The following is a 24,854-nucleotide window of genomic DNA, read 5'->3' as shown; positions in this document are numbered from 1 at the left end:
TTTTAAATTAATAAAAGTTTTACTTCTGGCAATCACCCCAATGAACCTAACGGTGTAAGAACTCACGTACAATACACCGGGTATTTTTTCTAGTACAAATCAAAGAAAAAATATGGAAAACAATGTGTAAAAAAATGTGAGATGGCACCTCACGTGCGCAACCCCAATTGAGCCTGCTGATTGGTACTCATCAGCTCTGCCCACTCTTATCATCATTGGTTGCCATCACGCTCCAAAAAATAATAAATAAACAACGTGTCCACAAAAATAAGCCAAAACTGTGAAGGTAAGTGGTGAGGAAATCACATACCAAAGTGCGACTGAATAGTGAAGATAAAAAATGAAGAAGATGCACCCTCAATAGGTTCAAACTTTATTCTTCCTTAGATGTGCACCCAATTCAAAAACTTAAAAAGGTTGCTTAATGTGCATACCATTATGTTGTGCCAACATGTTTCATCGCCAAATATGTTTGTGGCGATTTCGTCAGGGCAACTCCAGTCGCTTGGCACACGCAGGGGACACTGCTTAAAATTTCATTCGGGGACTGACAAAAGTAAAAGACACACAACACTCAACTCTTTCACATCCCATTCTACATGGATGGAGATATATCTCTCATTTGAATCCATCAATTACCCTTATTGAGCCATGGTCTCGCGTACCAGCTCGTTCTTACAGGTCACTCACGGGCTCCCTGTGTGAGTCCTCGTGGTGGTTCGGCATTCAGCTGTAATGCGAATCTACAGATAGGGCAATTATAATGTGATCAAATTTCTCTTCTTCACATAGTCTTATCAGCAATATACGATCTCACACGGATGCATCAAACCCCTTGTTTATATTGTTTTAGTGAAACTTCTCCTTTTATAGGACCTTTTCTACATACTCCTTAACGCTGGAAATTAAAAAGGCAGGATATGCTTTCATCATGTCGATGTATTATCACCCATAGTTCGCACCCCCCCACACACAGCTGGGATGAGGGAGACCCTTCTTTTAGCTATGTCTGGCCAGCCTATGGATGTCTCGGAAGTTCCGATGTATACACCGGAAAGCTATCTACAGGTGGGATGTGTTGTTTGTGACAAGGGGATTTTATCTATCACCCATGGCTTCCAGCCTCAATTCTGTGATGCTTCCACCCCCATTTTCTGAAAGGGTATGGTCACAGTTATACCCTGGTCATGCTATTGAAACAGCATAATTTAGATAGCGAGATCGTAAACAGATGGAGTAGTCAGCCTCGCACACAGCCCCCTCCTTCTCAAACACGCCTCCTTACCACCCAAAGCCTCACGGAGCTCTTTCTCTCCGCCGGTCACGAGTGTACTGTTCCCGTGTCCATTTTTATACTGGGAACGCCCGCATTCTCGCGCGAAACTCGTACGCGCCATCTTGGATTGGGGAGATTGCATATTAGCGCTCAAGGTAGCGGATTTATCAGACTGGGCACTACTGTGACATCAGGCTGTGTTAGAGCTGTGCTGAGGAAATCACAATGAAACATTGTTGCACTGTGCAGCGAGCCTAACAGCCTTAACTCAGCTGCAAGACCCAACCCTGCAGCGGGAACAGCGTGCGAAGCCACGGTCTGCGCGCTGCCACAGTGTCACTCCATGATATAGTTTACACAGCGCCAGTGAGACTGAGCTACAATGCGAATGCGTGACAATGCATTTCAGTGTGGTGATGCGGATCACCACACTGAAATACGTTAGTCTAACGCCTGATGCGTGGTACTTGGCAGGACTGCATTAAGTGCCAGATAGGGCAGTGATGTGTGGTGAGCCTGGGCCACCAAGTTAGTGGAGGCCATGAAGAAACTGTTCAGCTCAGATTACAAACCAGTGAAGCCTGGGCACTCACTGCCTCCCTCCACCAAGACCCAAGTGGGAGCTTTTTTAGGCATCACTGGACTGGGTATTACAAGAGATTTGTCAAGGGATATGGCACCAATGCTGCCCCCCTGACTGAGATGACTTCCAAGAAGCATCCAAAGAAGGTGATCTGGACAGAGTTGTGCCAAAAGACATTTAACACCCCGAAGGAAACCATGTGTTCAGCACCCGTACTCTAGGCACCTGACTTCACAAAAGGATCCTTGTGCGGACAGATGGTTCAGAGCATGGTATTGGAGCTGTTATTTGACAGCTGAATGATGAGGGCCGGGACCAACCTGTAGCCTTCATCAGCAGGCAGCTACTACCTAGGGAGTAAAGGTGGAGTGCAATTGAAAGGGAAGCATTTGCAGTGGTCTGGGCACTGAATTACCTGTTTGGGATTCATTTCCAGGTTCAGTCAGACCATAGACCCCTTAGATGGTTGATGTAAAAGTGGGGTAAGAATGCTAAACTGTTGAGGTGGTCCATCTTCCTACAGGGTATAGACTTTATAGTGGAACATCACCCTGGGACTAACCACACTAATGCTGATGTCTTTCCAGGGTTTTCCGGTTTAGTGATTAGAGCTCCCATGGGGGAGGGTATCTCTCACTGCCCTCTGTCAGAGGAGATACTTGTAGAGAATAACCATCTTTTGAGTGGTGTACCCCCAGATGATGAAATTGTCATACTCCTATTTGTCATATTTAACTCACATATAGGTCCCTAGTATATGGTACAAAGTGTAGCCAAGGCCTGTAAGTAGACTGAAGCACAGATTGTGCCATCCACTACAGTGACCGAGCACACATGGCTGAAAGCCTACCTTTTGTAGCTTAGCTGTTGCAGTTTTAAACAACAAATTTGATTTGTCAAAATAATACCTTTTGGCAGGTCAAAACCTTCCTTTTAAATATTTATAAGCCACCCCTAAGTAGACCTTATTGACTACAAGGCAGAGTGCATGGTATTTAAAAGTAGGGCATGTAAACGTTTAATGTTAAACATGGGCTGGCAGTGAAAAGCTCCAAAAGCTATTTTCACTGTAGCAATGCTGGCTGTTCCATTGGAAAACACTAGGTTACATTATTACAGTGGATAATCATTATTTTGGTTCAGAAACAGCTGCTAGGCATCAAATTCAAAGACTCTTTTTAATAGGTATTCAAAATTCAATCTAATGGTCAAATTGAATTTTTAATACATAGAAGGGAAAAGGTTGGTGAGGTATAACAACTGTTCCCAGAGCGGTACAAAAGCCTTAGGGATGTTGGTCTTCTGACTGGATATCCAGTGGGCTGTTACCAAGAACTTGATTGACTTCAATGAGGCCTACCCAGTCACAGGCATATATTTGCTGACACCTGGGCAGGCCCTTCCTTATCCCCCTATACCCACTTCCTTGTCAGGCACCAATCCCAGTGGGAGAGAAGCTGCTGCCGTACCTGGTTTTTAGTGTTCACAGATGGAGTGTTGCTCATTTTCACAGCCACACCTCTGGGATGGGCATACAAGCTCTGTACAGGGGGAAAAGAGTTCTGTCTTCTTTGTTTTAGGTATAAAGGGCACTGTGGGATTGTCTGCTGTAGGACACACAGAAAACTCTGCAAAAGTTGGTACATTTACCCCTAGGAACTTTCACTCCATTGCTTAAGGAAGAGCCAGTAACCACCCTCACACACAGACTGGTGCCATGCATAAATGCGGCACCCACAATACCCTCTTTAGAACACTTCCAGACCTGTGGAAAATCAGAAGAGGAATGGACCTGCTGTCTGAGATGTGAGAAAAGCCTAGAACATGGACTATTCTGCCTATTGTACAAAGGACAAGCAAGTGAATTCCTAGGGTCATACAGCAGACCTCCCGTTCAAGCTACAAGGACACAACAAGTTTTATGAAGCCTTTACTGAAAGTGCACTCTGAGAAGTTCCAACTCAAACTGCCCTTGACCCTGGTCCAGGTCCCTGACGTAGTGAGTATTGACCCTAAAGTGCTGTTCCTGAGGTCCTGAAACCCTAGGGTGTGTCAAAGTGTAATCCTCCTAACATTTCCTGAAACCTGGAACTTAGAATCTTTTTGGCTCCAAAGACCTCTGGAGTACCAGGGCCACCCTGCCAAGCAAGTCTGATAAAAGGGCATAGCCGCTGGCCTGAAGATTCAGGTTGCTCCCACGCAACTTTTCAACAATAGCAAATCTGATTTAGCAGGACTTTGCAGAGAAGATATCTGGCCTCATAGACCCTCTTCAGCTGCTGCCTGCAGCATTGCCTGTTTGTAAAATCTGAGCTTTAAAAAGGTGACTTAGTACTAACATAGAAATCTTCAACGGGCAAGGGCGCCAAAAGTATCCTGACACCAAGGGACCTTCTCTGGGGTTGAAATTCAAACTTCTCCGGCTCTGAGTTTTCCCGCAAAAAGTCAACGACTTCACCGAGACCTCATCCAGCGGCTATCTTCGTCCACAGCCTACAACCTTGCCCCACTGAGGGTTTTGACCTCTATTTCAGAGACAAAATCAAAAAGGTAAAATATCCGACTGGGTCGAACCTATTTTCTGTTGCCTACCTGCGCCCCATCACAGTTGGCTATAACTCGCGCCTAGGTGAATGTCAAGGGCAGCCAGATGACTGCGGTTGGTGCTTAATGCTTTTTGACCCTATATTGAACCTTAAACTTTAAAACTTCATGTCTCTGTCCTCATTGGATTATTGTCGTTTTAGTGTAATTTTATTTCTGAAAATGGATTTGGAATTTTTCTTCTGTTTTGTCTTGACTTTATTACCGTTTTGGGACCACATGAATACTTTACGCATTCCTTCTAATGTAAGCCTGTCTTTTCTGTGCCACAGCTATCAGGGTGTTGAGCTCAGGTTTATTAAGGGACTTTAGTGATTCACCCTAACAAGGGTTGTGGTTATAACACGAGGAGGGAACCTACCCCCCCCCCCCAACTAATACCGCAGTTTCTTAAATCTCCCCTCCCATAAAAGCAGAAAAACTATAGAACAGAGAACCATTGGTATTTAGCCTGCCTATCACAGCAAAGATATTTTGACAAAGTTCTTAAGATAGATGCCAAGTACGTGATAAAAAAACACAAACAACTGAAAACATTTTCTCTTAGGGCCAAAAGGTTGAGAAGCGCAGATCTATCTGTAAAATGGTATCTGCAATAGGCCGTTTAGAGTCATTAGGCTTAATGCAGACTGATAAATGGTTTTGTTTATCCTTGTATGTCATATGTGGGAGGAAAAGGGAGTGCCAGATCTAAACAAGTTCTTCACAGATTAAGACAGAAATTTGCCTGTGATAGAGGTGTTTAGGGAAAACCCGACATAGACACTGCTAAACCCATCTCCGAGGCCCTGGACCTAACTAGCAAATGGATAATTAATTTATTGGAGGGGTTCTGGCACCCCAAACACTCCCCACCCTGAAGCTACCCCCGCCCCGGTCCTATTCTTTTTTGGTTATAAATCATTAAAGCATTGAACAATCTAGTGTGAACTTTCTGTTGTTACGCTGGTCGGTCCTCTTGTTGAGCATACCTGATGCGCTAAAGGATGCCGTACCTACATTCTCAGGGCCACTTTCAGCCTGATGTTGTGAGTCACCTGTATTTGCCACCTCAAAGAATGGAGTGGAGACTCACTGCTCAGCCCATTACAGTCTAGCTCTGTTCTTGGCTGGTGACGTCAATGCCAAAATAGGTAGAGTGTGCAATGCCTCCTTCTCAGACTCTAACTGTTCCCAGTATGAGTTACTGGATTCCACCCAACACTTAGCTGTCACAGAGATGTCCAAGGTGATGTTTTATTAAAGATTGTTGCAACTTTGAATTTAACTGTTCTCAATGAATCCCTGTTTGACGTTAATCCACCTGTGCCCAGAAATACAGCAAGATGGGCATCTAGCATAATAGATTTGATAGTTTTGACTGTCTGGAGCGATTATAATCCTTTGTTCATGACTTTTTTCAATACTTTGGTCTAGGTGAAAGTTGGTGACATACAGAGGCCTTAGCCGGACATGGGTGAAAATTGACCCAATGACGCTTTTTAATAAAGTCATTGACTCATCCATGGATAGCGATATGATCTGCATGGATGATAGTATTTTTGGGGCTGGGGTAACCGTCAATATTGTAAGTATGATGTGCTTATGGCTTTGAAGACATTGCACCGAAGCAGAGTTAGACCTTTTTCTAAGTGGCTTGACAAGAAAGAGTAAGGAGGCCATCAATGAAAATACAGATATTATTTCTTTGTGGTCTACTTTTCACATGGCAATCCTTTGCTACCCTTTCCTACTTAAGCAGTAAATAATTTTTCCTCAAAAAAGTTGAAGATCTGGAATGAATAAAAGCCACGATCACCTTGCTGCACCTCTTTCTTCTGGATAGCCGTATGAAGGACATGATCTCTCCATTCCATTGAGCTCATCACCATCCCATAGAGAGAGCTAAACGATCTCTTCACCAGTTTTTCCAACAAATTAGACTGTGTGGGTATCAAGCTGGCCAATGCTACAGATGTCCTACAGGTCTTCCAAAGGCGCATCCACCTTGTCAGGTGAGTGACTCGCAACACGTTGTCAAGCTGTTCAATTCTCTCATTAAGATTTGCCATGGCCTCCACAGCGATCGTTTTGAGTGACTATCTCTTTCATCGTGCGAGAGATCTCCTCTGCTTCCCCCTCCAGTGCTTTCAGCCTGCCCTGAGTTGCCTATAACATAAGCTCAGCTGATAACCCTTCCAGCTTCTCTTAAACATTGTTTACTGTTGATGTACTGAAGTAACTTTTCACTCCTAGGTCTGCATCTAATGCGTTAACAGAGTGGAGGTGGGTCTGTTCCTATTACGAGAATTATGTCCCACCCGAGGTAACCTGAGCTGGCTCCTTTCAGCCCTTTTAGATGTCACCCCTGGAGTCACAAAAACTCCTCCTTACTTTTTTCCTTCCCACCTTTACAGCTCCCACCAACAGTAAGATCACAGTGCGAGACAATAGCAGTACTTGATGCCATTACGACTCAATGTACAAGGTTTTAACATACATGCCAAGTGCCCTACTCTAGCACTTCTCGGGTAGCCTTTCTCTAATGCTTTTTTTGCTGAGGATTCAAAGGTGCCACCATCTGTGACTAAATCACCCTCAGACCATACCAGAGTTTTGTTGTTCAGCATAGGCGTTGCAATGCTCTAGACCCTGCTGTACTTTTTGCTTGCTCCTCATCTGATTCATGATTGCCTCTAAGGGGCAGATGACAGCTCTGGTGGCTGTCTGTCCTGACCCACATTTTTGGATAGCTGCTGTTGCAGAGGACAAACTCACAACACTCTCTCAACTTTCCTACTACCGTACACTCTGTGCTGCTTCTTTAACACCATGGGGGCCACTTTTAGCGGTGGGCTTGGCAAGGTTCATGATCTGGCACTGATGAAGGACTCCCATCAACCTGCATTATTCTTCTGATTTTCTGTGTACACTATTGTTTTTAGATCTCACCTGAGACAGCACATGTGCTGTCACTTGCAAGATGTTTTTGTTTGCTGACGGGGGCTTAAGCCCTGCCCATTGCTTACCATTCTTTGGCACTCTTATTTGCTGACTCATTTTTGATTCCTGTGTTCATGTTTGTTCCGTTTTACTTTTTATCCTTTCCCCTTCTACTATTTGACGTAGCATAGCAACACCAGTAGACCACAGGTTATTAGTGTCGACTTTAACAATGATTTTAAAATACATTAATGGCTTTCTCTATCTGTATTAAGTAATCACTTGTTTAGTTTACAACAAAGTGATTTTTGGCATATTTCAAGATTTGTAGGATGATTGGGGATGCTTAAAAATGTTTTATGCAAAAAAAGCGTTTTTTTAAATGGGTTTATGTTTGCACAATTTTGGGTTGGATGGAACAAAATAACATTGTATTGTAAAGTGCTTTTTCCTTGTTTGTCCATACCATACCATACCATGACCAGTCATAACATACTCTACCATACCAAGTCATAACATACTCTACCATACCATACCAAGTCATAACATACTCTACCATACCATACAATGACAGGCTATACAATACTATACCATATTATTCTTTGACATAACATTCCATACCATGACAGGCCCTACCATACCATACATACCATACCATAACATACCATATAACACACTACACACACACACACATATATAATTAGATAATATATTATGCTATAATAATCTTTTTGCACAAAATTTGTACAACATACTAAAAAAGCTTTGACAATAAGCGAAACATATTGACTTTGCCAATGCTTGTGGTTTTTACCTGGCATGCTGCATGTACTTACAGCCTGCCTTTACCTAATTTTTTTTTACAAAAGGGGCATGTGGGATGGCAATTTCTCTGTTTAGGTTTTACAAACCTCTCTCTATTTACTTTTTAGCTCTTGGCTCCAGACATCTTTAGGTGTCACTAAGCAGACCTATTTTTCCAATACACCTATTTTTCCAATACATAACATATACTTAGATGGGGCTTTAGGTCAGTTGCTAGCACATGACAGGATAGCTCTGTTGTCTATCGCAGTTGTCTGATAATTTTCTGCTCTTGATTCATTTGCTTACCTCCCTATTCTAGGGTTTGTCCCACACAGGGGGAATTCCATCTCACAATGTTCTGAGTGGTAAAGTCGTAACCTTCCACTGCACGCCTTAGGGGATTCCTTTTATTTAGTAATTAGTACTCAACGACAGTGCATTTGTTCTTTTAATCTCTCTACCCTTGCATTTTTCTCTGCACCTACCCCTGTGTTGTCTCTCAAATAATATTAGCAACGCCAATGGCATGGCTGTTAAAGCTGGGAACGATTGGCTATGCCAATGCTTGTTTTTGTTTGTCTCACTCTTTTTACCTCCGTGCTTTGCAACAGCTCCACTAGTTTGATAGTTCCGCAGAAATAAACCAGCATGTGGTGAATTTCCCACATTCAGTTGCCCACTACCACCATGAGGATGGCAGAAGAAACCCACCTATACCCATGAATGAGACGCCATTATACCTTACCAGTAGTTTTGCAGTGCTCAACGGCTCAACGGCTCAACCACGTTTTTTCTTAAGTGTGTTCCCGAAAACTCCTACTCCTTCCTTTTAAAAGATGCTTTATCAGAAATCTATGCCTTGATCTGATGTTTGAGTTCCTCCTGACAGAACTCAGAATGCAACTGTAGGAAACGACAACACTCATTGGGGCATATTTACGCTGGCATTGCGCCAGTGGAACATCACTTGTAATGACGTTACTATGGCGCACTGCCCTGCACCATATTTACAAAGGGGCGTTAAGCCACTTTTTGTGACTTAACGCCGCTTTGTAAATATGGTACCCTTTCACGCATTCTGCGTGAAAGGGGCATGCATTGGGTGTTGCTTTGGGCTGTTCACTGCAACACCCATTGCTTTTTGATCTGAGGCAGCGCAAGAGCAGGTGTTAGAATGGCAAAACATTTTTGCTTTTTCTATGTGTACTGCATTCTGCAGCACACATAAAAAGAGCAAAATACCATTAATGATTGTTTATGTGCGAGAAGGTGTCCCTTCCTGCACATAAACAATCAGTAAATAATGATAATTTGCTACTTCTATGTATGCTGCATTCTGGAACACACATAGAAGTAACAAATGGCCAATATGGATTGTTTATCTACAGGAAGGGACACCTTCCTGCACATAAACAATCATTCCCTGCAACTCAGACACCCTTGCACTATGGTGCAAGGGTACAGGCGTTGGCACTAGGCAGCTACATTTAGCACCAGCGCTAGGGAATACACAGGGGTGTGGCGTATTGTAGTATATACTGTGCATCCCTGTGTTTTCGAAATGTCGGAGCGCAGTGCTGCCAAATTTGGCACACCAACGAGACCCGACATTTTGTTGTAAATATGTCCCATTATTCTACCAAACATTATTTCGTTTTTCTTTCAATAAAGTTTAAAACAAGCATGGTATTTCACTCGCTGTGAATTCAATGGTTAGTTCGCATAGATGCAGTTATGCTAAGTGTGTTTGTGCTTTAGTTAGTGGCATCAGCTGCAGGGACATGTTTGTGTATTACTGTTTTTCCCAAACGTAATAAATGATTTTCAAATCTGGAGACCCAGAGTTCTGTCAGAATACTCTTTTGATGCCCACCTTAACACAGGTAGCTGATTGACCTTTCCTAAGCCAAGCAGCATGCTAACCCTGGGAAGTCCCATGGGAGGGAACTAGAGGCATGGGGTATTCAGGGTGAGCTGGCCTCCAACCTTAACATGTATACACAAAAGAAGCTACCCTGAATGAAATAGACCGGGGGTTTACAAGGGACTTGGTAGGGTACCGAACATCTCACAAAAAATGAAGGACTGTCCTCACACACCACCAGGTGTCATGCTTCATCATTGGCAGTCCTCGCTCCCTAGAAACTTTGTTTGGTAGAGAGTGGGCCTACACCTGGAAACAGGGAGGCACTTCTAAATCTAAATGGGGGCCCGTGAAAGTGAGGGATTATTTTAAAAACCAATGTAAATGCCAAAATACATTTATTTAGACAGGCAACTACTTGGTATTAAAAATGAAAAATGGGAAATGGGGGAATTAGTACCCCATCACCACAGTGATTGAAGTCGTCAACTTGTTTCTGCCTAAATGCCTCAAAAGGTCCACGGCATTCATCAGGACGGGATAAAGAATGTGGGCTCCTATCTTACCTAAGTTGGTTCGAAATTACCACTGGGTAGGTTGACCTGTGTAAGACTCTACCTGAAAGAGTTTCCTTAAACCTGTAATTTAGAAAATGAGATTGCTATCAGGAATGAATCAGAGCTTATCTGAGAAATATCCGGTCAGAGTACAATGAACATTGCCCCACATGCATCAATATACATATAGGGGCTATTTTTTGTGAGACACATGTCACTGCAAACGTGAAACACACAGTTTATTTTGCACAAAGGTGTGAGACCAGCTCACAACCTTACCCTAATGGAAGTTCCTAAATACCCCATGGGAGGAGGGTGAAGGAGAGACCCCTGTAGACACACTCTGAAAGAAAATTTTTAATTTATTGGGAGATAATTGTGCGTTCAGTATTTCCCTGTGGAAATAGTTAAAATTGCACACAAGCACACATTCACACCACCACTTGTACTCTTACTGCCTCAAAGTGCGTCTTTCGCAGTCTGCCCAGTTGTGTTCGCTCCTCTTCCCCGATGTGGAAAGAAGGTGTGCGGGATTGTAACCTTAAATAGGTCCCTTAATTGTTTGATTGGTAGCACGCAAGCCCACAGGCTTGTTTAGTGGGTTTCTGGTGGCCGGAAAGTATCCTGCATGCTTCTCAAATCAGGTGCCTGATCCTCGCGTCATAAATGCCCTTGCGTTGATTGCTGTGTTTGCAGCCGGTATTTCAAACACGAGTGTGTGCCCCGGTGTCCCGGCTGAGACTGCTTGGGCCTCGCGTCAGCTGTGCGCTCACCTCCACGCTGGACCGCTGCATGCGTGCGAGCCCAGTTGTCCCAGTGGGGACTGCCTGGGCTTTGCGTTGCTGTACAGCGCGTGTAGGCGTTGCCCGTGCCGCTGAGTACAGAGCGTCACAAGTGACGTGGTGCGGGGGGATATCTATCCATAAAAGAGATGGGATGAGAACCAGATCTTTGGGTATAAGTTATGTTGCTCGCATTGAAAAACCTAGTTAATAAAGGAAGCAAAATGTGATTTAGTTAGGTAGATGTATACTTCCTAAGAATGCACCCATTCTGGCTAATTTTCGGTTATTACGTATCATACTGTACGGAAATTGAACACCCACTTCTATATGCAAGAGGTTAAAAGCCTGAAAAAAGGCCATCTGTTGGTATTACTATGGTCACAGAGGGCCCCACCTTATCTCAAGGTATGCCCCTCCCGGTAACAGTGTGGTTGGAGGATTTTGCATTCCCGGGATGACAAAAAATAGTAAAATTAATGTTAATACATGGGATACAGGGAGGTTGTCTGTTATTTCAAAAGGAATTTTTCCCCTCAGCTCCGGCACTGAATTAACAAAAGCCATGTTTTCTAGGCAGTCACATCCCTCCTTGTGAGGTAAATATTAATGATGATATGTGGGATGCAGGGAGGCTGTTTGTTCCCTTGAAAAGGTGTATTCCCCTAAACTCTAACTATAAGTCTGTAAGGGCTATGTTTCCTAAGTAGTCACATCATTCATAGCAGCGTTTTGTGTTTCAGTGAGCTTGTGTTCATAATTACTCTATTTCCCAATGTGTAACCATGGGATGTCATCATTTAATCCGGTTTCCCATGTTCTGAGGCGATACACCCATCATTGTTCCCGGGTGTGTAGTTTTTTCTGGCTGTCCGGACTTGTCCTTTTGATTACCTCAAGAACTACCCATTTCAGATCCACATCCCTCTGGATTTTCTCCAGGTAGTGTTGTGTCAACTTGGTGTTTGTCTTCTTGCAGCTGATGGTGCCACCATGTTCGTTAATACGTATCTTAACCTTTCTTGTAGTCATTCCCACATACATCAGGTTGCATGGGCACGAGATCAGGTAAATTATGTTTCCGCTGTTACAATTGCTGTAATTTTTCAGCACCCATGGTCTGTCTGACTTGATGTCCACCTCCTTAGTTGTACTAGTATAATTGCACACTATACAGTCGCCACATGGGTAATGACCGACTGGTCTTTGGTTACCCCATAGTGTTGTCTGGGTCTGTGGGGACGGTGTCTTAGCATGGACCAGTTCGTCCCGCAAACTCGTGTTTTGCTTAAAAGCAAACAGTGGTTTGGAGCCAGTGTTTAGTTGTTCCATTGAGGATTTGCCAATGCTTCCGTACGATGTTCTGGACTTCGTTTGATATCGGGGTGTACGTAGTGACGCACACTAGTCTGTCGTTGTCCTTCTTTTCTTGGTTCTCAAGCAGTGCGTCTGGGTTGTTATTTCTTGCTCTTTTCCTTGCTTTCTTGATTCATTTTCTAGGGTACTGGCGAGTTATCAGTTTGTTTTCCAGTGTCTCAGCTAGTTCGTCAAATGTTTCAAGGGAAGAGTTATTCTAAGAAACTGACCCACCGGAAGGTTTTGCCGGAGGGATTTCGAATGGAAGCTTTCGAAAAGGAGGAGGCTGTTCCTATCCGTTGTCTTGTTGTGGACCTTAGTTATGATGCCTTCTTGGTCAATGTTATTACCAAATCCAGAAAAACTGCCTCTTCTTTGCTGATTGTGTGCGTGAACTTCAGGTGTTCGTCTCTGGTATTAACCCATTCAACAAAACCCTCGGCTTGTTCTCTGTTGCCGTGCCACACTATGATGACGTTGTCAATGTACCATCGCCAAAGCTTCAGTTTTGTCCTGTAGGGCTTGTCCTGGTGGAAGACTTGGTCTGCTTCAAATTGGTGCACGTACAGGCCTGCCATACTGGGAGCGAACGTGCTCTCCATTGAAGTACCTCTAATTTGATGGTATATCGTGTCCTCATATTCTCTGTCAGGGCTAGTTCCGCACACTCTAGGATAAAATGTCTTGAAGTCATGTTGTCCTACTCCCTCTCAAGTAGGATATGTTCGACCACGATAGAGGTACGTCTCTGAGGTATATTAGTATAGAGCCTCGATATCCATTGTGATGATCTAGTCTTACATGTGGTGAATCTCCATATCTTTGAGTAGGCAAAGGCCGTCTTTTATGTCTCTCAGGTATGAGGTAGATGTTTGTACAATTGGTCTCAGGAACCAGTCGCAAAACTGTGACAGGAGCTCCAGTACTGAGCCAATACCCGACACTATACCCCGGTGGGGGAAATCTATTTTTGTGAATCTTGGGGAGAGTATAGAACCTCGGGTGCAAGGGTTTTCACACACCAGATACTCTGCTTCATGTTTCGTAATCCAATCATTCATAAGACCCTCATCAACCATGCTTTTGATTCTGATGATAAGTCTGGGTGTGTGGTCGGTCTGGTGAACTTCATAGCTATTTTCATCAGACAACAGTCGAATGCATTCCGCATGGTACATCCCTTTGTCCATAATGACTATTGCTCCGCCTTTGTCTGCTGGTTTTATAATAAGTTCGATATTTTCCTTGAGATCCATAAGTGCTTTTCTTTCACCCTTCCTCAGATTCTGGAAGCCCTTGTTATTTTGGCAGTCAGTTGTGTCTATCTCCTTTAGGACTGCCTGTTCGAAGGCCATCACATGAAAGGGGATCGATTGTGTAGGTCAGGGGTTCCCAATCTGTGCGCCACGGCACCCTGGTGCGCCTTTAAAAGTAAACAGGGGCGCCACGAACAGATGCTGTAAATATTGATAATGTGCGTCCTCTCAGTCAAAGTCTCGGGCAAACTTTAAGCTCAAATTACAGTTCCCATCATCCCGGGCGCGCTGAGATGCCAACAAATGCAACAGTGTGAAAGGCTGTTTGAACTCTGAGGCAGAAGCTGCAGCACATTGGTAAGGAGTATTTCAGTATTTCACTGCAAAATACACGTTAAGTTTTTTTACCTCGCAACATGAAACCAATTGCCTTGAATAGACACCAATAGAATGTAGGTTGCATTACTCACACGCACAGATTACTGCTGCTGTTTGTTAGTCATTTTAACTCCAGCTGCACCCAAATTCCGGATTTTTGTTAATGGCTGAGTGAAATTGTTTCCGTCAGTAGAAGGCTGTGTCTTACAGGAGCCAATCGAGCTACAGATGTTGCAGCAGGCCTCGTGGACCAAGGGGGGCGTTTGAAGGCCTGGGTTGGGGTGGATGGGAGATTCCAGCAAACGTCTCAGCATGCATCACAAATTCGGGGTGTGATGCACGTACTGTGAAACGCACCAATTATTTTATCTTAACATCAGAGTCAAGTCATTCCCACCATAGATGGTATCAGTGTTTTATTTGGTAGCTGTGCATGTTGAGGGGGATTTGGGTATGATACACTGCACAAAAGAACAGACACTTCCCTGCTAAGCTCCTAATTGTCTCAAGGATTGTATATGAACAGCAGGGCCTGGAGCTGTGTAGTGGACTGGACAGAAGGCGGTTTGCAAAAACGAGTTTCATCTGGTGTGAAATTTAGCAGCATTGGTCCAGCGAGCCTAAAGCTACAGCTATTTAGGTGGATGCTAGTAACTCTGAGTGAGCAGTCTGTACAGCACACTCACGGAACTGAGTTACTTCTTGGCACTATGTGAACTTTGGTGTGGGTTTTGTATCTTTAAAAAAATGCTTTGTTTAGAGCCAATGGAAATAAACACCCCGTAAAGTTAATAGCTTTTTGAGAGGCAAATGCTCTTTTGCTCAGTCTCTTACCCTCTCTTCTGAGTGTGCCAAGTTTTGCCACTTTTGCTTTTGTGCACTGCACACAGACCACCAAGTACTGTACCACTTCTGACCGATTTAGATGAATAGTGACCTGTGTCCAAATTGAACTATCAACCCAAAGGGGTCAGTCAGATGCAGTTACTTTCTCCAGGAACAAGTGATTCGATCTTTCTCCCAGTATCTGTAACACACGCTGGCATTTGTACTTTGACTTGATAGCACTCAATTTATTTCTGACCCATATGTATCTCGGTGAAAAATTTACTTTGTGGATTCTCTTTCTTGGCCCAGTCTGTCTGTAGACACTGAGCTTCCACCTCCATCATGCAGTTTGTCATAAAGCGCCCCATCGGAAATGTAGGTCATGCGCCGGTTGTGTAAGTGGTGTCCTGAACTGCAGCACAACACACATTTTAGGCACCTTTACTTAACAATTTTCTGATGAAAATTTTGGAGTGTGATCTTTTTCTTACAACATAACATTTCATCATTACTAACATAGTGCTAGTTTGGGACCTTCAGTGCGCTTGAGGCATTGCACAAAGGTGTCATTTCGTGTCTTGGCTCTGCCCAGTGGAGTGTTCATCCATTGGCTTTTTCGGTATATTTATTCATGTCCACTTGAGTGCTTGCATTGAACTGGATGACAAATAATTTGCTGACTAACTACTCTACATTCACTCTACTGCTGCTGGCATGCTGCATTGGCAGATCAACGCAATCTTGCGAAAGGTGTAAATGAGAAATATTTAAGTCGTCCTCCACCCTTGGCTCCCTGGAATGAGCCCCTTTAGAGGCAATTTCTTTAAACGAAAGTTAGTTTTTAGAAATTTCATATGCAGACCTCAGATTAATGTTTCTGGCTTACTTAACCAATTCAAGTTTTTCATTAAACAGCTGTCATATTTTTAATTTGTTACATCTATGATTTTATAATGCCTTCATCTGCTTCATCCCAATTATTTTCAGGGTGAAAAACGGAAGTAGCCCCAAAGCTGGGCTTACATCCCTTCACCCACAAAAAAAAAAGTAAAATAATGGGGAGCCGTGGCCAACGGCCAATAGGTCAAGGGAGCCGTGGGTCGAAAAAGTTTGGGAACCACTGGTGTAGGTGGTAAGAATGTGGATTTCTTCTTTAGTCCCATGTTGGGTGTCTCCTGCGGGCTGTGTTCCAAATCCTCAAAGAAGCTTTTCAGTTTGATCCTTCTAAAGAACTGGGCTAGTTTAATGTGTAGGGCAAAGAGGTCATTTCTCGGTGTTGGTACGAACCCTAGTCCTTTGGAAAGGACAGAGTCTTCGTCTGGGGATAATGTGTGTCTTACGCCAGCCCTGAACCAATGAGCTCAAACAATCCACCAGCCTCCTTCTCCCAAAAAGATTGGACGACAGGCATGTGCCAAAGGGTTCATCTGTAAGAGGACGGACCCGGAATCATCCAATAAAAATAGAAGGTGAGGTCCTAGTTTAATACTCCCAGGAAAGAGGTGTAGACTGAGTTAGAGACTGGGTATAAGTATTTGTTTGAAAGTTTATTTTAGGGCTAAGGTAGGTATATCCTGTCTGTGTAGCAAGGTAAACCTCATGATGTAAGGACAGGGATGAGGAAGATGAAGGAGGACATAGTGGTTGTGTTTCAAGAGAGAGAAAGCATCCTGTGATCGAAACCTGTTAATAAAGCATTTTAGATTCTAAGGGGCATATTTACAAGAAAGAGGCAAAGCTGTTGTTGAGCCAAGAACGCCAAGGACGCTCCTTCACTTTAAAAATGCAGGGCTGCACCCACTGTTACCATTAAGCTGCGCGCATGCACGCCCGCGAACCGCGGTTGCCATGAGCACGCAGTCCCGTGTGTGGATCGCTACTTTCAATATAGCGAGCGGCGCGAAAAACTGGTATTTCCTGGACGAATAAACTAATTTGAAAAGAAGACGAGGAAGCGGCAGGTAAGTCTTGCGGCAGCCTGTGGGATTATGGAGGGCACTTGCTTTATTCTTTTGTACCTAGAGTGCGCTGCGGGGCGCACTCTAAACCTGAAAACCTTAGCTAAGTCACACAATCACCCCGCTGCCCAGCTCTATTAAGAAAAGAAATGCAGCAACTCTACAAACACGGCGTGTGAAGCACAGCCATGTTTGTAGACTTGCTGAATTTCTCTTCTTAATAGAGCACAGCGTGGGGGTGATTGTGTGACTTATTCAACTTTCTGTGCTGGGCATAGTGTGCCACTCAACTTGTATTTTCCTGTTTCTGTAATTGCATCCAGATTTATGATACAAATGTTTTCTGAAGAAAACATTGTCTAAGGTGTTCATTCTCATTCTTTCTCTCTCTTACTCTCTCTCTCCCTCTCTAACTACGGCCTATGCCTTTCCCTGGCTAGCACTTATAAACTCTAATGTGCCACTGCTGACTCATGCCTGTTTACCTGCTCTGAGGCCCTCCAGTAAGTAACTCTTGCAGAAGGCAATTACAGCTATGGAACTTGAACTCAGATATCCTGCGGTTGAGAGTGCAACACTCTTCATAAGGGCAGCTCTGAGTTGTACTCGTCTGGTGCTTTGAGATTATGCACACAGGGTTTAATCGTATCTGAATATTAAGCGCCCTTTATTCCATACGCTCACATTCCAATCCACTCGGGTTACAACTGCTCAAATCCCCAAACTAAGATATATGTCCAGTCTGACACAATATTATGTTACGCCTAAATCAACATCATTTCCCTTTATCCAGGGCTTTAAGTGGGATGAAAAACCCGGGGGTCTCATAAAGGGGCGTGGCCAATGCAATTAAGGGCGTGGCTTAAAAACATCTAAGCTAAAAAATATGTGTTTAGCATAGTGTGCCGCCCGACTTGTATTTTGTTGTTTCTGTCATTGCATCCAGATATGATACAACAAGTAACATCATACCTACAACAAGTTGGACTATTGGCTTTGTCAGTGGTTGTTAGTTGCATAAGATAAATAAGCAGCAACTAGGGCTTATATATAATATTGAAAAAGCTTCCACTTAAAGCCCTGGTGACACCATGACAATGTTGCTGCCCCTGAGTTTCAAAAAGAGAAGGGAAATCGAGAGAGAAAATTACTCTTTGTAGGATTTCCTTCCCCTACAACGCTCACCTGGCATGACGTCATGCCATAACTTCTCTACTAATGAGAAGTGAGCAGTGTGAGCACGTGCACATTGATGTGCCTTCTGTCACTGCAGTCTGGAAAAAAAGAGGACCGCCTGTGCCAGGGCACAAAACAGAGCCCGATAGAGACATGTTTCGAGACCCCCTTTAAAAAGCTGCCGGTGCTCAGCACCGGTGAGACCCGGTCCACTTAAAGCCCCTAACGTAGTGTCCATCATAAGTCACCCACTGTCAGCTAGGAACATCACACAATCAGAATGTGAGGAAGGGCACTTTAGGTGCTGATTAACAAAGAGTCTGAATCTGCCAGCTAGCACATGAGACCTGGCACCACATGTGAGATTTGGAGACTACCAGGAGGAAATGTCACGAACAAGGGAGCTTTCTCGGTGGAAGCCAACAGCTGCGGGAAGCGCTGGGTCTTCCATGCAGGGGGGTCACTTTGGATAGACTCCGTGCCAGTGCAAGACTAGTCCATTCATAGCACCTGCAGCCCGAGCTCGTGCCTGCAGGAAGTGGTTTGGAGAGTGTTGTAGGAAATGAGCAAGTGTTAGTGAAGAGAATACTCCAGACAGATGGATCAGTCATTTACACACTTGCAGCTGCCATCTGCTCAGACCTGCATCTTGGCAAGATTCAAAACCTTGTCAAGGCCTAACCAGCCTTCCACCCTTCTTAGTTCGTTCAAGTGAGCACGGTTACATAGAGCGAGCGTTTAGAAATGACAAGATGGCAAAAAAGTCTCCTTTAGAACCCCAACATGAATATGCAGAGATGCTACTTCTGAAGTCTTGCCATATCACACTCGCTGTCTTCTCTGACACATCTTTTGTCCTTTTTTTCTTCCATTCCACAGCTGCTCTTGCCGTTTCCTTCTCTTCTTTTTCCTCTTCCTCATATCTGTCCCACTCCACGTTTACCCACTTTCCCCTTCTCCCCCATCCCATTCTTGTCTCCATTTCCCTCTTGCTACCTGTTATTTGCTTTCTCTCTTACTGGTTTTCCATTCTCCGTTCTCCCTCCCAGTTCTCCACATCCTTTGTCTGCATTTCTCTTTCCGTCCCTCTCTTACCAATTTCTCCATTACACCCTTCTCCATTTCTCAACTTTGCGCCATGACTTTTTTTATCCTTTTTTCCTCTCTCCCCCTTTCTCCGCCACAAAATCCTATTTCTCACTAGTATCCTCTCATTTTCCTTGTGGCTGCTATGTTACAATTTTGAAAACACATATTACTATCCCCGAATATTAGATGGAAGCACATTTAGAATTTGGCCTCTGCAGTGTCGGTGACCTGACCAAAAAGGACATGAAGAAAGCTGAAATTGGATCATAAATCAAAAGCTGTTCTGATCAGAGGCCCCAGAAATAAGTTTGGCCCAGAGTCCTCAAAATCCTTAAGATATCCCTGTGCCTTTGTTAAAGTTTTCATGTTAATCGCAGCACCCATCATGAGCAGCAATTAACACGAAAACCTTAGCAAGTGCACACAATCACCCCGCAGCCCAGCCCTATTAAGAAAAGAAATGCAGCAACATAGCTGCCAAGGTTTCAAATTGCAATGTGGGATGTTTTCATAATTTCACTGTAATTATTAGTGCCATTTGAACAGGGCAGGCTTTAGTGCTGGAGCCGCCTGGTGTGACAATGTTTTTTGGCGCCCCAATGACCACCGCCATGGATACTCTAATTACCAACCTTTAACAGTGTCCCTCAAGTCCCCATAACCCATCTCTCTTTCATATTTATTTTGTTATCAGCACCACTCATACCATTGAAAGGTGTAAAGCACTTTACATTGCATACACATTACAGAGAGACACTGAATCATAGTGTGTAAATCAATGTATAGGAAATGGTACATCAGACAGAGGAATACAATTTCTCTTCTTAACAGAGCTGGGCTGCGGGGTGATTGGTTTTTCAAGCAAAAGTTTGGAGTGATATCTGGCGCTGCACACACATATGGTCTGGTTCCTGGCGCACATAGCCATGGCTGCAGCGCACAGAGACCCTACACTGCCGCTCACAGAGGAAAAAAATTAGAGGGAACATTGGCTGTACCATATTTACTAGAATATCGTGATGCTCTACGTTTCCCCCTGCGCTAGCACTAAATTTAGCAGCCTTGCGCCAACGCAGGCACCCGTACACCATAGTGCAAGAATGCCTGTGTTGAGGGGAAGATTGTTTATGTGCAGGAAGGTCCTCCTTCCTGCACATAAACAATCTCTGAATGCCGTTTTGTAACTACTCTGTGTGCTGCTTAATACTGCACACACAGTAGTTGCAAAACAGTATTTTTTTTAATGATTGTTTATGTGCAGGAAGGGGGACGGGAGACCTGCCTGCACATAAACAAGCATTGGCGTTATGCTGTTTCTATGTGTGCTGCCCAAGGCAGCACACATGGAAACAGCAAAAACGAGGAGAAATATAGCATTTCTCCTCATTTCGCCTTTTTAAGACCAGGTTTTCCCTGGTCTTAATTTTGGCACTGCCTCCTATTTTCGCAGCTTTTATAAATAGGGGACAGCGTAAAAATCAATGGATGTTGCGGTGGAACGCCCACCACAACACCCACTGCTCACCCCTTTCACACTAATGGGTCTATGGTAATAGTGGGCGGATCGCCACCGCCTGTATGGCGGTGGCGATCCGCCCGCCAAAAGTCACCGCCCGCATAACTTTCCCCCCCGCCATATTACGATGGCAGGGGGGACCCCGGCGGACAGGAAGACTGTCCGCCGGTTTTCCGCCGGTTGGAATTCGCCCGATTGCCTACCGGGCAGAAAAGCCCAGCAATATGGTGGCGGTGCCTTGCAGGCACCGCCTTCCATATTAGTTTCATGGCGGTGAATTGCCTTTCCATGGCGGAGACTCCGCCATGGAAAGGCATGCGTTTTTTCTTTGGGGGTTGGGCCCCCAGGGTGTTTGGGGGTGGGGGTGCACATGCACCCCCCACCCCCCGAACAAGGTGGAAGGCTCCTTTCACGTTGTGCATGCAAATGCACAACATGCCTTTTTTGCATTGCCGCGGGTGCTGCTGACAGCACTGCCCGCCGCAATGTAAAAAATGCGGGATGCCACTGGCACCGTGGCAGTGGCATCCTAATTGCCGGTGCGGGACCGCTAGGGTGGCGGGCAGACTTTCGTCCGCCCGCCATCCTAATAAGGCCCCTAAGTGTAGAGTGAAAGGGCGCCCTATTTACAAGGCAGCTTTAAGCCATGTTAAGTGGCTTAATGATGCCTTGTAAATAAGGCAAAGCTCCTATCGCCAAGTGACGTTGTGGTGCCAATAGGGGCTTGTAAATAGGTCCCCAAATTCTTTCAGCTCAACAATTCGAGAAAAGACAATCTCTTGATGTCGATTTTAACTTAGTCACCTAACAGTGGAATGCTTTAAATTAAATACTCGTTCTGGAAGAATGTTTTATGTGCTTGTGGAGCAGACATAATTGTGGGTGCTTTGTAGATATTGCACCTTTTCTGGGGAGTGAAGAGTGAAGGCAAATAGAAGTGTAGCAGTAGAGCTGTGGGACTCCTCGGCTTAAAGGAAACATGTTGGTTGAATGAGAGCAGAGAGCCTTAATTTCAAACTTTTTAAAAAATGTACACCGGAGAAGGGACACAAACATCATCAGTTTCCATTCATATGCCTTGTGCTTTGCTAGTTTGACATTTCGCTCTTTTTATTTATTTTTTGTTTCTTAGCAGCCATAAATACAAGCATTTGGCTTTCTCAATGGACCACACGTGTTCTAAAGCCTTACAGATACGAACAAACGTTGTAAAATTCTTCATTTTTTGTTTTTAATAGCCAAGTTTATTACTGATGGCAGGTTTAAAATTGTTGGTATATTTTATTTCGAAAGTTTTTTTCTTGGATGGCACAAATGTACAAATGTTAAATGTGCTTCTTTACCCCGAAAGCTTTACCCTCAGTGCATTTCAGTTCTAGTTGCTCACTTTTGGTGAAGAATCAAGAACATGAGAGGTAAGCTGTAAATAGGAGCTTATAAAGAAGGAAGAGGGCAAAGGGGAGGGCTGATAACTCGGCGAGTCTTCCTAGTGCATGTTCCGTAGTTGATTTTTAAAAGTTCTCTGTGTCTTTGCCACCATGTTTTGCCCGATGCTCATTTTTTTGCAGAATTGGGGCAGATTTGCTACATTGTGTGGACGGGCATTGATAAAGTGGAACTCCAACTTCTGTAGGCGATTGAGCATATTTTTTCCTGCATGCCCTGCGCAGGTTCATTTTATTTTGCTACGGGTCACTAGAAGTGAAGGAAATCAATCCACAACAATCATGTTTTGTAAACTTATAAGATGGAGTCTTGTTTGCTCACTGTTTAATTACTAGTACTTATATGTCAGTGCAGCAGTGTGAGCGGAGGAGGGGCACAGGCCATGCCCGGCAGACCGGGCAGTCAGTCCAAAGGCAATGAGGCTAGGATGCTGTGCAGACAGGGCTTGGACTCATGTGGGTCATGTTGGAAGCTTGCGATTGCCAGTCGCAGCGTCAGATTCGATTTGAAATTATTGTTCATGAAATAGACATTAATCACAAACAGTTTATTGTTATTGAAAATCACTTATTCCGTGCAATCAGATCCATGCATTTTTCATCCAGCCCCTAGGCACTCATCTATCCACTCACAGTCATCTGTCCATCCACCCTTCTTCTCATATTCATCAACCCATGTACTGAACTATTTACCCTTCCATTTCTAAACATTCATCCACCCCTCAACATACATCAACCCACCCCTATGCATCAATCCACCTATTACTTTGAGTCCATCATCCACCTTCACCTGAGCTTTCATCCAGTAACCCAAAACCAGCCATTCATTAATCCACCTATATGTGTATCTATATTACCTCTCCCCTACCGAGCCACAGTGGCAAAAACAACAGGCATTCAACAGTCCACTTCTCCTTTACCAAACCCACCGTACACCACCACACCCACCGCTACCCTTACAGAAGCTGTAACAAGGTTACCGAAAGCCAGCTCCCCACCTCCCTCAGCAACCCTCCACCACCGACATCTACGGACGCCAACACCGCAGCATGCAACCTCCACCTATGGATCTCCAACAGCACCAACACACTGGCTCACCTTATTAAACCCTCAGTCAAGCAGCCCTCCTAGAAAGTCAGCTGGTTCTCCCCTGCCCTCAAGAGTCCTGACATACCAGTAGACAGCTTGAGAAAAGATGGAGGAGTAGCAAGATTTTGAAAGACCACGCAGCCTTCAAAACTGACGTCACAGCACACCACCATCTCATCAGAACAACAAAGAAAACAGCCATACAGGAATGCATCAATGCCAAAGCACACAACAGCAAAGAAATCTTCACCATAGTCAAAGATTCTGCCAAACCCAGCACAGATACAGCCGACATTACTCCCTCACAAGACTTCAGCAACAACCTTGGCACCTTCTTCCACTGCAAGATCAGGGAGCTCTACAACAGCTTTGCTACCCAATACCCACCCCCCCATCCGCAACCATCACATCCAACTATTACAGACCCCAGCAGACCCTGCTCAGCTCCCACCTCTTACAACACCCTCAAGATCATGAAGAGGATCCACTCAGGAACTTCCTCGGATCCCTGCCCTCACCACATCTTAAACAGAGCCGTCATCTCCATCGCCCCATAACTCTGCCACACCATCAACTGCTCTATCGATTCCACCACTTTCCCGGAAGACTGAAAACACACAGAGAACAAACCCCTGCTGAAGAAACCCTCTGCCGACCCAATGGATCTCAAGAACTACAGAACCATCTCTCTGCTTCCCTTCCCAGCTAAGGTCATCGATAAGGCCATCAACGCCCAACTCTCCAAGTTCATCTACATGAACCACATCTTGGACCTCTCCCAATCCGGCTTCAGAAGCAATCACAGCACCGAGACCCCTCTCCTCCCTGCTACAGACAACTTCTGCACCCTCCTCATCAGAGCAGAGACTGCAGCCCTCATCCTCTTGGCAGCCTTCGACACAATCTCTCACCACACCGTCTGCGCAAGACTCCAAGTGCTAGCATCCACGAAAAGCCCTGGAATGGATCCGCTCCTTCCTCATCGTCCAAACACAAAGAGTAAGACATCCACCGTTTCACTCAGAGCCCACAGAGATGAGCTGCCGAGTGTCTCAGGGCTCCTCCCTGAGCCCCACCCTTTTCAACAACTACATGACCCCACTTACAGCCATCAACAGAAACCACGGACTCAACATCGTCTCTTACGCCAACGACAGCACAAGAGGTTGAAGGCAGTCATCATCTGGATTAAGGACAGCTGCCTCAAGCTCATCTCAGACAAGACCGAAGTCCTCATCCTGGGCTCCACCCCCTTCCCCTGGGATGACCCCTGGTGGCCGCAGCACTCTGAAACCCTCCAACACCCACGAACCACGTGCGATACCTCTGCATCATCCTGGACTCCTCCCTCTCCATGAACCGCCAAAT

Source organism: Triturus cristatus, chromosome 1_2 (assembly GCF_964204655.1).
Source record: "Triturus cristatus chromosome 1_2, aTriCri1.1, whole genome shotgun sequence".
NCBI classification, from domain to species: Eukaryota; Metazoa; Chordata; class Amphibia; order Caudata; family Salamandridae; genus Triturus; species Triturus cristatus.
This window is presented reverse-complemented; position numbering follows the sequence as displayed.